Raw genomic sequence first — 10682 nt, 5'->3', positions numbered from 1 at the left:
CCTTGAGCAGCGTCGGACTGGCCCACCGGAGAACCGGAGGATTCTCCGGTGGGCCCTGGCATCTGGTGGGCCCTGGCACCTGCTGGCATACAGGGCCAGCAGTTGCCTAGGGCCCCCGCTGCTCCAGGGGCCCCCAGCCAGTGGTGTGTCGCACACCATGCAGCTGCTATGGGAGCCCCTGCCAGCGGAGCAGCAGCGGGTGTCAGGAGGCAGGAGCCCCTGTCCCCGCTGCTAAAGAGAAATGAATATTCACTGCGAAGCAGTGAATATCATTTCAGGTCTCCACCCCCAGAGGCCCCGCCCCCAGCCCAGTAAGCTGCTCTGCAGACTACAGCTGTAAATCAGGGCCGGCGCCGCCCTCAGTCCTCTCTGCTCCTGGCTCACAGCCAGTGCGCGATGACGTCACTACATCGCGCACCCGCTGTGTGTCTGGCAGAGGGGGCAGCTCCTGACACTGAAGCAGAGCCGCCGCCGAAATCAGCGTGGGAGCGAGGAGGAGAGGTGAGTATTGTGTTTTGTTTTGTTTTTTATATCTCTCTCGCTCTATCTGTCTCTATCTATCTATCTATCTATATCTCTATATATCTCTCTCTCTAGCTCTCTTATATCTATCTATCTTTCTATCTCTATCTATTATCTATATCTATCTATCTCTATATCTATTATCTATATCTATCTATTTCTATATCTATCTCTATCTATCGCTCTATCTTTATATCTATCTTTCTATCTCTACATCTATCTCTATATCTATCTATCTCTATATCTTTCTATATATATCTATCTATTATGTCTATCTATCTATCTATCTATCTCTATATCTATTTACTCTATCTATCTCTATATCTATTATCTCTATATTTATTATCTATCTAGCTACCATCTATATCTATCTATCTTTATCTATATATATATATATATCTCTATCTAATATCTATATCTATCTATCTCTATACCTATCTATCTATTTATCTATCCGTTATCTATCTCTATATCTTTTCTCTGTATCTATCTATCTCTATATCTATATCTCTCGCTATCTATCGCTCTATATCTATCTCTATATCTATCTTTATATCTATATCTATCTCTATCTATCTCTATATCTATTTCTCTCTATATCTATCTCTATATCTCTCTCTATAGCTATCTATCTATATATCTCTATCTATCTCTATATCTATCTCTCTGTATATCTATCTATCGCTCTATCTCTATATCTATCTTTCTATCTCTATATCTATATATCTATCTTTCTCTATCTATTTATCTCTATATCTTTTCTCTGTATCTATCTCTCTCTATATCTATATCTATCTCTATATATATCTATTATCGCTATATCTATTTCTCTCTATATCTCTCTATATCTATCTATCTATCTCTATCTCTATATCTATCTCTCTGTATATCTATCTATCTTTCTATCTCTATATCTATCTATCTTTATCTATCTATTTATCTCTATCTATTATCTATATCTATCTCTATCTATCTATCTCTATATCTATCTATTATGTCTATCTATCTAGCTATCTCTATTATCTATATCTACCTATCTCTATATCTTTCTATCTTACTCTATCTCTATATCTATCTGTTATCTCTATATTTATTATCTATCTTTATCTATCTATCTCTATCTATTATCTATATCTATATCTATCTCTCTATCTATTTATCGATCTCTGTATCTATCTCTCTCAATATCTATCTCTCTCTCTATCTACCGCTCTCTCTATCTATCTTTATATCTCTATCTATCTCTATATCTATCTATTATCTCTATCTATCTACCTATCTCTATATCTATCTCTATATCTATATCTGTTTCTCTCTATATATATCTATCTCTATATCTATCTATCTCTATATCTATCTGTTATCTCTATATCCATATCTATCTATCTCTATCTATATATCTCTATATCTATCTTTCTATCTAACACTATATCTCTATATCTATCTCTATATCTCATTATCTATCTCTCTCTCTTTATCTATCTATCTATTGATCTATCCATCTATCTCTATCTATTATATCTATCTATTATCTATATCTATCTATCCATCTATCTATCTATCTATCTCTATCTATCTCTATATCTCTCTCTATATCTTTCTATCTTTCTAACTCTATATCTATCTATCTCTATACATATCTCTATATCTAGCTATTATCTCTATATCTATCTCTATATCTATCTTTCTATATCTATCTGTCTCTATATCTATCTATCTCTATATCTATTATCTCTATATCTATCTATCTCTATATATATCTCTATATCTATTTTTATTTATAGCCATCTATCTATATATATTTATCTATATATCTATCTATATATGTCTATATTATTATTATTATTATTATTATTATTATTATTATTATTATTATATCTGTATATCTCTATCTATTATCTATCTCTATCTATATATCTATCTCTATATCTTTCTATCTATAGCTATCTATCTCTATATCTATCTATCCATTATCTATTTTCTATCTATCTCTATATCTATCTACCTATCGATCTATCTATCTATCTATATTTCTTTCTATATCTATCTTTATATCTATCTCTATCTATCTCTATGAATCTTTCTATCTATATCTATCCATTATCTACTTTCTATCCATTATCTACTATCTATCTCTATATCTATCTATTTCTACATCTATCTTTCTATCTATATCTATCTAACTCTATATCTATATATCTATATAGCATTATACCCTATGAGGGGGTGCATTATTCCCTATGAGGGGGGCAGTATTATACCCTATGAGGGGGCAGCATTATACCCTATGAGGAGGCAGCATTATACCCTATGAGGAGGCAGCATTATACCCTATGAGGGGGCAGCATTATACCCTATGAGGAGGGCAGCATTATTCCCTATGAGGGGGTGCATTATTCCCTATGAGGGGGGCAGTATTATACCCTATGAGGGGGGCAGTATTATACCCTATGAGGGGGCAGCATTATACCCTATGAGGGGGTGCATTATACCCTATGAGGGGGGCAGTATTATACCCTATGAGGGGGGCAGTATTATACCCTATGAGGGGGTGCATTATACCCTATGAGGGGGTGCATTATTCCCTATGAGGGGGGCAGTATTATACCCTATGAGGGGGGCAGTATTATATTCTATGAGATGGCTGCATTATACTATGTGAGGGGGCTGCTTTATATTCTATGAGGGGGCTACCCCAACTCCTGCTACATAATTAAGACATGTACAACCTTATACCCGGATATTAGCGTGTTTTACCCCATAATTGGTGGTCTGGTATTTAACTCTATGCAGCTACATAGTGGGCCCCAAGAATGATTTTCTCTGGTGGGCCCAAGGTGTTCCAGTCCGACGCTGACCTTGAGTAATGGTCAATGATGGTCAATGCATAGGTGTAGCCATTCCTACTCGAAGTTAACTTCAAGCAATCCAAGGCCACCAGTTCAAGCGGCTGTTTTGTGATGATTGGCTGTAATGGGGCTTGCTGGCTGCTATGGTCTTTTCTGCGCAGGTTGCATGGGCCACATTCTCGGCACCACTTCTCAATGGAACTCCTCATGCCAACCCAGTAGAATCTTTCACGAAGTAGGACCTCCAACTTCTTCCAACCGAAGTGTCCTGCTCCATTGTGGTACTCTTCCAAGACCATTGGCGCATCCCTCTTCGGGACTACCACCTGCCAGACCAGTTCATGTGTGAGCGAGTTGATGTTCCTCCGACACAGTTTACCCTCGTAGATGAATAGCTTGCCTCTCTCCTTCCATAACTGCTGTGCTTCCTGTGGGTCACCTGGACCAGGGTGCTCATCAGCTTGTGCCAGCCACTCCTTTACTAGGCGAACTGCTGGGTCACTATCTTGTGTCTCTGCCCACTCATGATGTGGTAATGGGTTCAACATTACCTCTGGTACGACAAAGCGCTTATTCCTCACTCCTTGGGAGCGCTGGGCTGCAATTGGACGGTGGAAGGCTGGTAACTCGATTTCTTTGAATTCTTTTGGATCTTCTCCCCCATCAGCTGAATTGGGCATCCTGTACAGCGCATCCGCACTAGCGTTCTTATGTCCTGCTCGGTACTTGATGGTGAACTCATAGTTGGATAGCCGGGCCATCCATCGCTGGTCAAGTGCCCCGAGCTTTGCCGTTTCAAGGTGAGGTAGCGGATTATTGTCCGTGTAGATGGTGAACTTGGCTGAAGCCAATTAGTGCTTGAATCGCTCTGTTACCGCCCAAACTATGGCGAGAAACTCCAGTTTAAAGAAACTGTAGTTGTTGGGGTTCCTCTCAGTTGGACAAAGCTTCCTGCTGGCGTAGGCAATCACTCTTTCTCTGTCTTTCTGCATTTGTGACAGCACTGCTCCCAATCCCACGTTGCTGGCATCAGTGTAAAGTACAAATGGTTGGTCATAGTCAGGGTAGGCCAGGACCTCATCTCCCGTGAGGGCCAGTTAAGGACTCTTCTATCCTTTTGTTCCACTCGAACGGAAGACTCTTATTCTTGACTTTCTTGGATTGGCCCACTAGAAGATCTTGCAGCAGTGCTTCTATCTTGGTGAAGTCCTGGATAAATCTTCGATAGTAGCCTACTAACCCAAGAAATTGCCTCACTTCATGAATAGTGCTGGGTCTTTGCCAGTCCCGGATAACGGTGACTTTGTCAGGATTGGGTGCCACACCTTCCGCACTCACCATATGGCCTAGGTACTGCACCTTGGGTTTCAAAATGTGACATTTGGACAGCTTTACTTTCAGGCCAAAGTTTGACAGGGCTTCGAATACCTCGGTTAGGTGCCTCAAATGGTCTTCGCAGGTTTTGGAGAAGACGATGATGTCATCCAGGTACAGCAGAACAGTTTCAAAGTTTTTATGTCCAAGGCAGCATTCCATTAACCGCTGAAATGTTCCTGGCACGTTGCTGAGCCCGAACGGCATGTAGTTAAACTCTAGGAGGCCCCTTGGTGTTGTATACGCTGTCTTCTCTTTGTCTGCCTCTGCCACAGGAACCTGCCAATACCCACTGGTGAGATCTAAGGTAGAGAAATAATTAGCAGTTCTTAGTGCGGCTAGTGATTCCTCAATTCTAGGCAATGGGTAAGTGTCCTTTTGCATAATGCTGTTAATCCGCCTGTAGTCTACACACATTCTCATAGTACCATCTTTCTTCTTAACGAGGACTAGTGGAGCTGCCCAGGGGCTACAACTATCTCTGATCACCCCAGCCTCCTTCATCTCCCGTAACATACTCTTGGCACATTGATAGTTTGCTGGGGGTACAGGCCAGTGACTCTCTTTAATGGGTGGATGATCTCCGGTGGGGATAGGATGTTGGACCCCTTTTGCCTGCCCAAAGTCTAGAGGATGTTTGCTGAAGACCCATTCAAATTCTCGAGCCACCCGGTAAGCCCCATGCTTTTGGTGCGAAGGGGTGGAGTTAGTGCCTATGTGTAGCTGCTGACACCAATCCTCCTGCTGCCCTTCAGAGCCATTCTCTTCCACCTTGTCAGATGGAAGCAAGGGTTCTAGTGCCTCTATTGCATTGTTACTGACAGTGAACAGCTTAGCAAGGGTGGCATACCGGGGTAACTGGACCTCTCTCTCCTCACAATTTAAGATGCGTATTGGTACTATGCCCTTGCGGACATCAACTACCCCTTTGGCTGTCAGGATAGTGGGCCTACTATCAGAGTACATGGGTTCTACCAGGGCTTGGTAATCTTGACCCCTGAGGCCGACACCAAATTAGCATTTCACTTCTGGGAGGTACTGCAATGGGAAAAGGATCACTTACTCTGACACTGCCAATTTCTCCACCAGACAGCTCTACCTGTTGTCTCTGCATCAGGACTCTGATCTCCTTTTGCAGGACCCGCTGCTGACTGGAGCTGGCGGTCTCGGCTACCTGTTGAAACAAAAAAATTATTTCTCCAAGACAATTTTCAATTACATTAGTGCCTAAAGTGATCATAGGATGGCATTCTCGTTTGTCAATATCAACTATAATCAAACCTTGTGATTGCAGTTCTACTCGGCCAATCTTGATGGTCACCTCTTTATATCCCATCTGAGGCAAGGGATGACCATTGCTGGCAAAAATGGCAAGGTCTTTATCTGGGCTATGAGTAATGTCTAAATCTGCCCAGTACTGCTTAAAAAGAACATATGACATTGTTGTCACCTGGGAGCCGGTGTCCAGTAAAGCATTAATCGGAAAGCCGTCAATCATGACAAGCAGGACTGGTCGTCCTCCTATGTACTTGTCTCACCAATTTGGTGGGCCTGGTCGTCTTACTCCTGGGGGTTGGCCCTTTGCCCCAGGGGTTGCTTGTTTAAATGACAGGATCTTGCAAGGTGTCCCGCCTTGTTGCAGCGGCGACAGATGGACTGTCCATCCTTGTCGTAACGATCGCTCTCTCTCCCTCTGGTCGGTGGGATTCTCCTCTGTTGTCACCACGAGACATCAACTGGACTGGAGGCCAGCTGGATCTTCTTCTTTGGAGTCACTTGCAGGGACTGCACAGTTTTTGTGAGTGCAGCCACACTTTGGTTAGTTCCTTGACTTGGAGATGTAAGTCTGCAGCAGAGTCTTCATCTTGGGATGGCTTGTCAGTCTCATTAGGGGTCTTTGGAAAGGATGCTGGCTCCTGCTGGTATGTAATTGCAGGACGCTTAGAGGGCTCTGTGCTGCAAGGATTCGGTTCTCGCAGCACTCGGATGGCTCTATCCTTAAAGTGTGCAAAGTCTAATTCAGGATTTTGTAGTGCCATTATGCGCAGCTGTGTCCTTTGATTGTTAGACTGGAGTCCCTCTATGAACTCCATTAGTAATCTATCTTCATCTTGCACACTCTCAGGGTCAACCTGCTTTATGGCCCGTAGTGCCTCCTGAAGATTAAGGGCATAGTCCCTTATACTGTTCTGCACTCTCTGTTTGCACCCAAAGAATCTCATATTTATCACTGTTGAAGTGCAGATATCAAAAGTGTTCTTCAGTCTGGCTAAGATTTGTTGGATAATCCCTTTATCAGTGTCCGGCCAGGACTTTACTTCCCTCTTGGACGCACCAGTTAACTGGCCAATGAGGATACTGACTTTTTGGCTCTCTGACAGGGGGTACACTTTGAACAAACTACATAGTCTTTCTTTAAAATCGCTCAGGGTGTGCGACTCCCCTGAGTACTGTGGTAACCAGGCTGATCGTGGTATATATGGCATTGATAGCGGCATTATTGAGGCTGCGGCTGCGACCACCGATGAATCTTCACCCGAGTTGGGCATTTTCTTTCTGTTTTTCACTTGCTCACAATAGAGCACAGCTCCAGCTTCACTGGCACGCCCCTCTCTGCTCGCACGCACTGTGTGATGCAGTTATGGCGGTTATTTGAAAGCTCAGTAAAGTCTTTAGCACTCAACTTAATAAAGTCTATGGTGCACAGTACCCAGCTTTGCCAGGCTCCTTTACCCAACTTTGCTAGGCTCGCTAAATCCTGTTCGTAACACCAGTTAGAGCGCCCAGGCACGCGTGAACGGCGCAGGCAGGGTCGTGGGGTACTCGGTACCGGGTCCGTCGACTTCAATGGGGGACGGTGTCACGGTGGCGGTGACCCGGTCCGTGGCCCTGGGGCATCCCTTTAAATAATAAATAGGATAGGGGGCAAAGTTGTTTGTGATGTTGTTAGATGTGGTAAAAATGAAGATAAAGTTTATAGATGATTAAATACGTGACGCCACCTGTGGTATTCTGGTCAGAGGTGACCAGCGCTGCGGTGTTGTTCCCCTGAGACTGTTGGTGTGTTGCAGCTAAGGTGAAAATAGCTCTCCACAGGTAGAGCAATAGTCCCAGGGCAAAGATGTTTGATCAATAGTTAAGATGGATGTGAAAGTTGGGGTGCAGATAAATGAGAGAAGGACACAGAGAGGTGCAGTTTCTTTACCTTTTACTGGTAATTGGCTGCAATCCGGAGTATCACATACAGGTGATGGCTTGAGTCCAGCTCGCCTGGAGGCATTCAGGGGATCTACCCTGCCAGGTGTGGGTTTTGGACCTGCGCTTTGTGTGTGGGTCTCTGCTGTTTATAACTAAGGCCTGCTTCACACATCAGTTTTTCACCATCAGTCAAAATCCGCCAAAAAGTGAAAATAGCGGATCCGCTAAAAATGTGCCAAAACGGATGCAAGCGGATGGTAAGGATCCAGTTTTTGACGGATCCGCTAAATGGATTTTTATACGGATCCGTCAAAAACAGGATCCGTTCCATCTGCTGGCATCCGTTTTTGCTATCCGTTGGGTCCGTTTTCTGACGGATCCGTTTTTACACACCCTCCAAATGGGATGCTCCCAAATATGATTGGCTCTGGGAAAATGCTCCCAAATGTGATTGGATCCTGGAAACTAGGGGAAACTATATCTATGGTGTTGTAAAATAAAATCTTTGAAAGGTTTTAGAGATAGTGGCAGAGATGGAAGGAGTAATAGTGAATATTAACACCCTCTGTGTGGAATTTGATTTTCAATGCAATCGTTTGGCAATTATTGCTCTCCAGAGGGAGAAAAGAAGACTGCAAATCCTGCGTTGGAGAAGGAAGAGACAACGGCAGTGGGTTCATCGGATAAATGCACAGAGATTTACCCTTGGCGTGTTTTCAACACTGTATCTGGAATTGAGGGATAATCCGGACAAGTTCTTCAATTATGTGCGGATGAGACAGGACCTGTTTGAGATATTGGTGGAGCGTGTTGGAGCGCAAATCCGGAGAAGGGACACCTACATGCGCATTTCTATTTCACCGGCGGAGCGTTTGATGGTGACCCTTCGGTAAGTTATCAATTTTTTAAAAGTTTTAAGATTCTGCAGACTTTTATTGTCATGTTATGGCTTGTAGTTTTTACTAATTTTACTTTTTCCCCTTTTTTTACCAGATTCCTGGCAACTGGAGAATCCTTCACCTCCCTCCATTACCAGTTCCGGCTTGGGATAGCAACAATATCTGGAATTGTCCAACAGACCTGCTGGGCATTGTGGGATTGTCTACATGAGGAGTACATCCCACAGCCAACACAGCAAAGGTGGCTGGAGATTGCGGACAACTTTCAAGAAATCTGCCAGTTTCCAAATTGTGTTGGTGCAGTTGATGGGAAGCATATAAGGATTGTGAAACCCATTGGATCTGGATCAGAATTTTTCAACTACTAGAAATTCTTCTAAATTGTACTGATGGCCATTGCAGACTCAAAATGCAAATTTATTGCGGTGGACATTGGTGCGTATGGTCGATCAAATGATTCTCAGGTATTCAAAATGTCCACAATGGGCCGTCATTTATATGGAGACAATTCTGATTTCCCACCTCCAAGACCACTCCCTGGAACAACAGGCCCACCAATGCCATTTGTGTGTGTTGGTGACGACGCATTTCAACTGTCCAAACATCTTCTCATGCCATATGGTAGTCGTGGATTGACACACAGCAAAAAAAAATTTAACTATCGATTGACAAGAGCGCGAAGAGTGGTGGAGTGTGCTTTTGGGATTTTAACTGCAAAATGGAGAGTGCTGTTAACGGCCATAAAAATGTAAACTGAGACTGTGGATGAGGTGGTGAAAGCATGTGTAATCCTGCACAATTTTGTGATTTCAAAGGAACCTGTTCCCATGGAAGAAAATGTTTGTGAAACCACCTTGTGGGATTATCAGCAGACAAGTGTTCAGAGTACTGTGTCAGTGTCAAGAATGAGGGACACATTTGCGGATTATTTTCTGTCACCAGAAGGAAGAGTTAACTGGCAAGATGACAAGGTATCATTTTTTTTTTTTTACCAAGGTTCCTTTTTTGGATAAGAAAAACGTTAGTAATTTTTCCTTTTTTCTTTCATAGTGGGTAATAACAGTGTTGTGTTTTATTACCTGTACACCACCGGTGTACTTTGAAATTTTACCAAGTGTTGTGTTTTTTTACCTTTACACCACCGGTGTACTTTGAAATTTTACCAAGTGTTGTGTTTTTTTACCTTTACACCACCGGTGTACTTTGAAATTTTACCAAGTGTTGTGTTTTTGTATCTGTACACCACCGGTGTACTTTCAACTTTTACCAAGAACTAAAGAAAAAAGTAAACTACACAATAAAATTGTTTTGAAACAAAAACATGTTTATTTTTGCATTTTTTCAAAATTATATACTGTTATTTTAATTTTTTAGAAAACTGTTATTTTAATTTTTTAAGAAAATTACATATGCCGGTATTGTTGGGTGGAGATATCATTGGAGGAGTTAACAGGGTTGACCACATTGAGGGGGGGTGGAGGACTGGGAACGGAGTTGGTGAGGATCAGAAGTGGAAGGGGGGTTGAAAACATAAGGTTGGGACAGGAGTTGATAGACAGAGGAGGTTTGTGGGAGCATTGAAGGTGTGTGTGGGGGTGGGTATGGTGAGGGCATTGGGGTATAATGCAATGGGGAAGGAAGGTACTGGGAAGAATGGAATGGGGAACTAGAGAAAGTTGAAGGAGTGGTAGGAGGATGGATGGTGGTAGGAGGATGGGTGGTGGTGGAAGGATTGACGGTGGAAGGATGGACGGGGAAGGATGGACAGAGGGAGGATGGACAGTGGAATGAGGTGATGGAATAGGTGCATGGGTAGAATGGGATGCTTCGGACACTGCAG

Source organism: Dendrobates tinctorius, unplaced genomic scaffold, assembly GCF_039654945.1.
Source record: "Dendrobates tinctorius isolate UK_male_01 unplaced genomic scaffold, ASM3965494v1 ptg000042l, whole genome shotgun sequence".
NCBI lineage: Eukaryota > Metazoa > Chordata > Amphibia > Anura > Dendrobatidae > Dendrobates > Dendrobates tinctorius.
Note: the sequence above shows the minus strand (reverse complement) of the source record.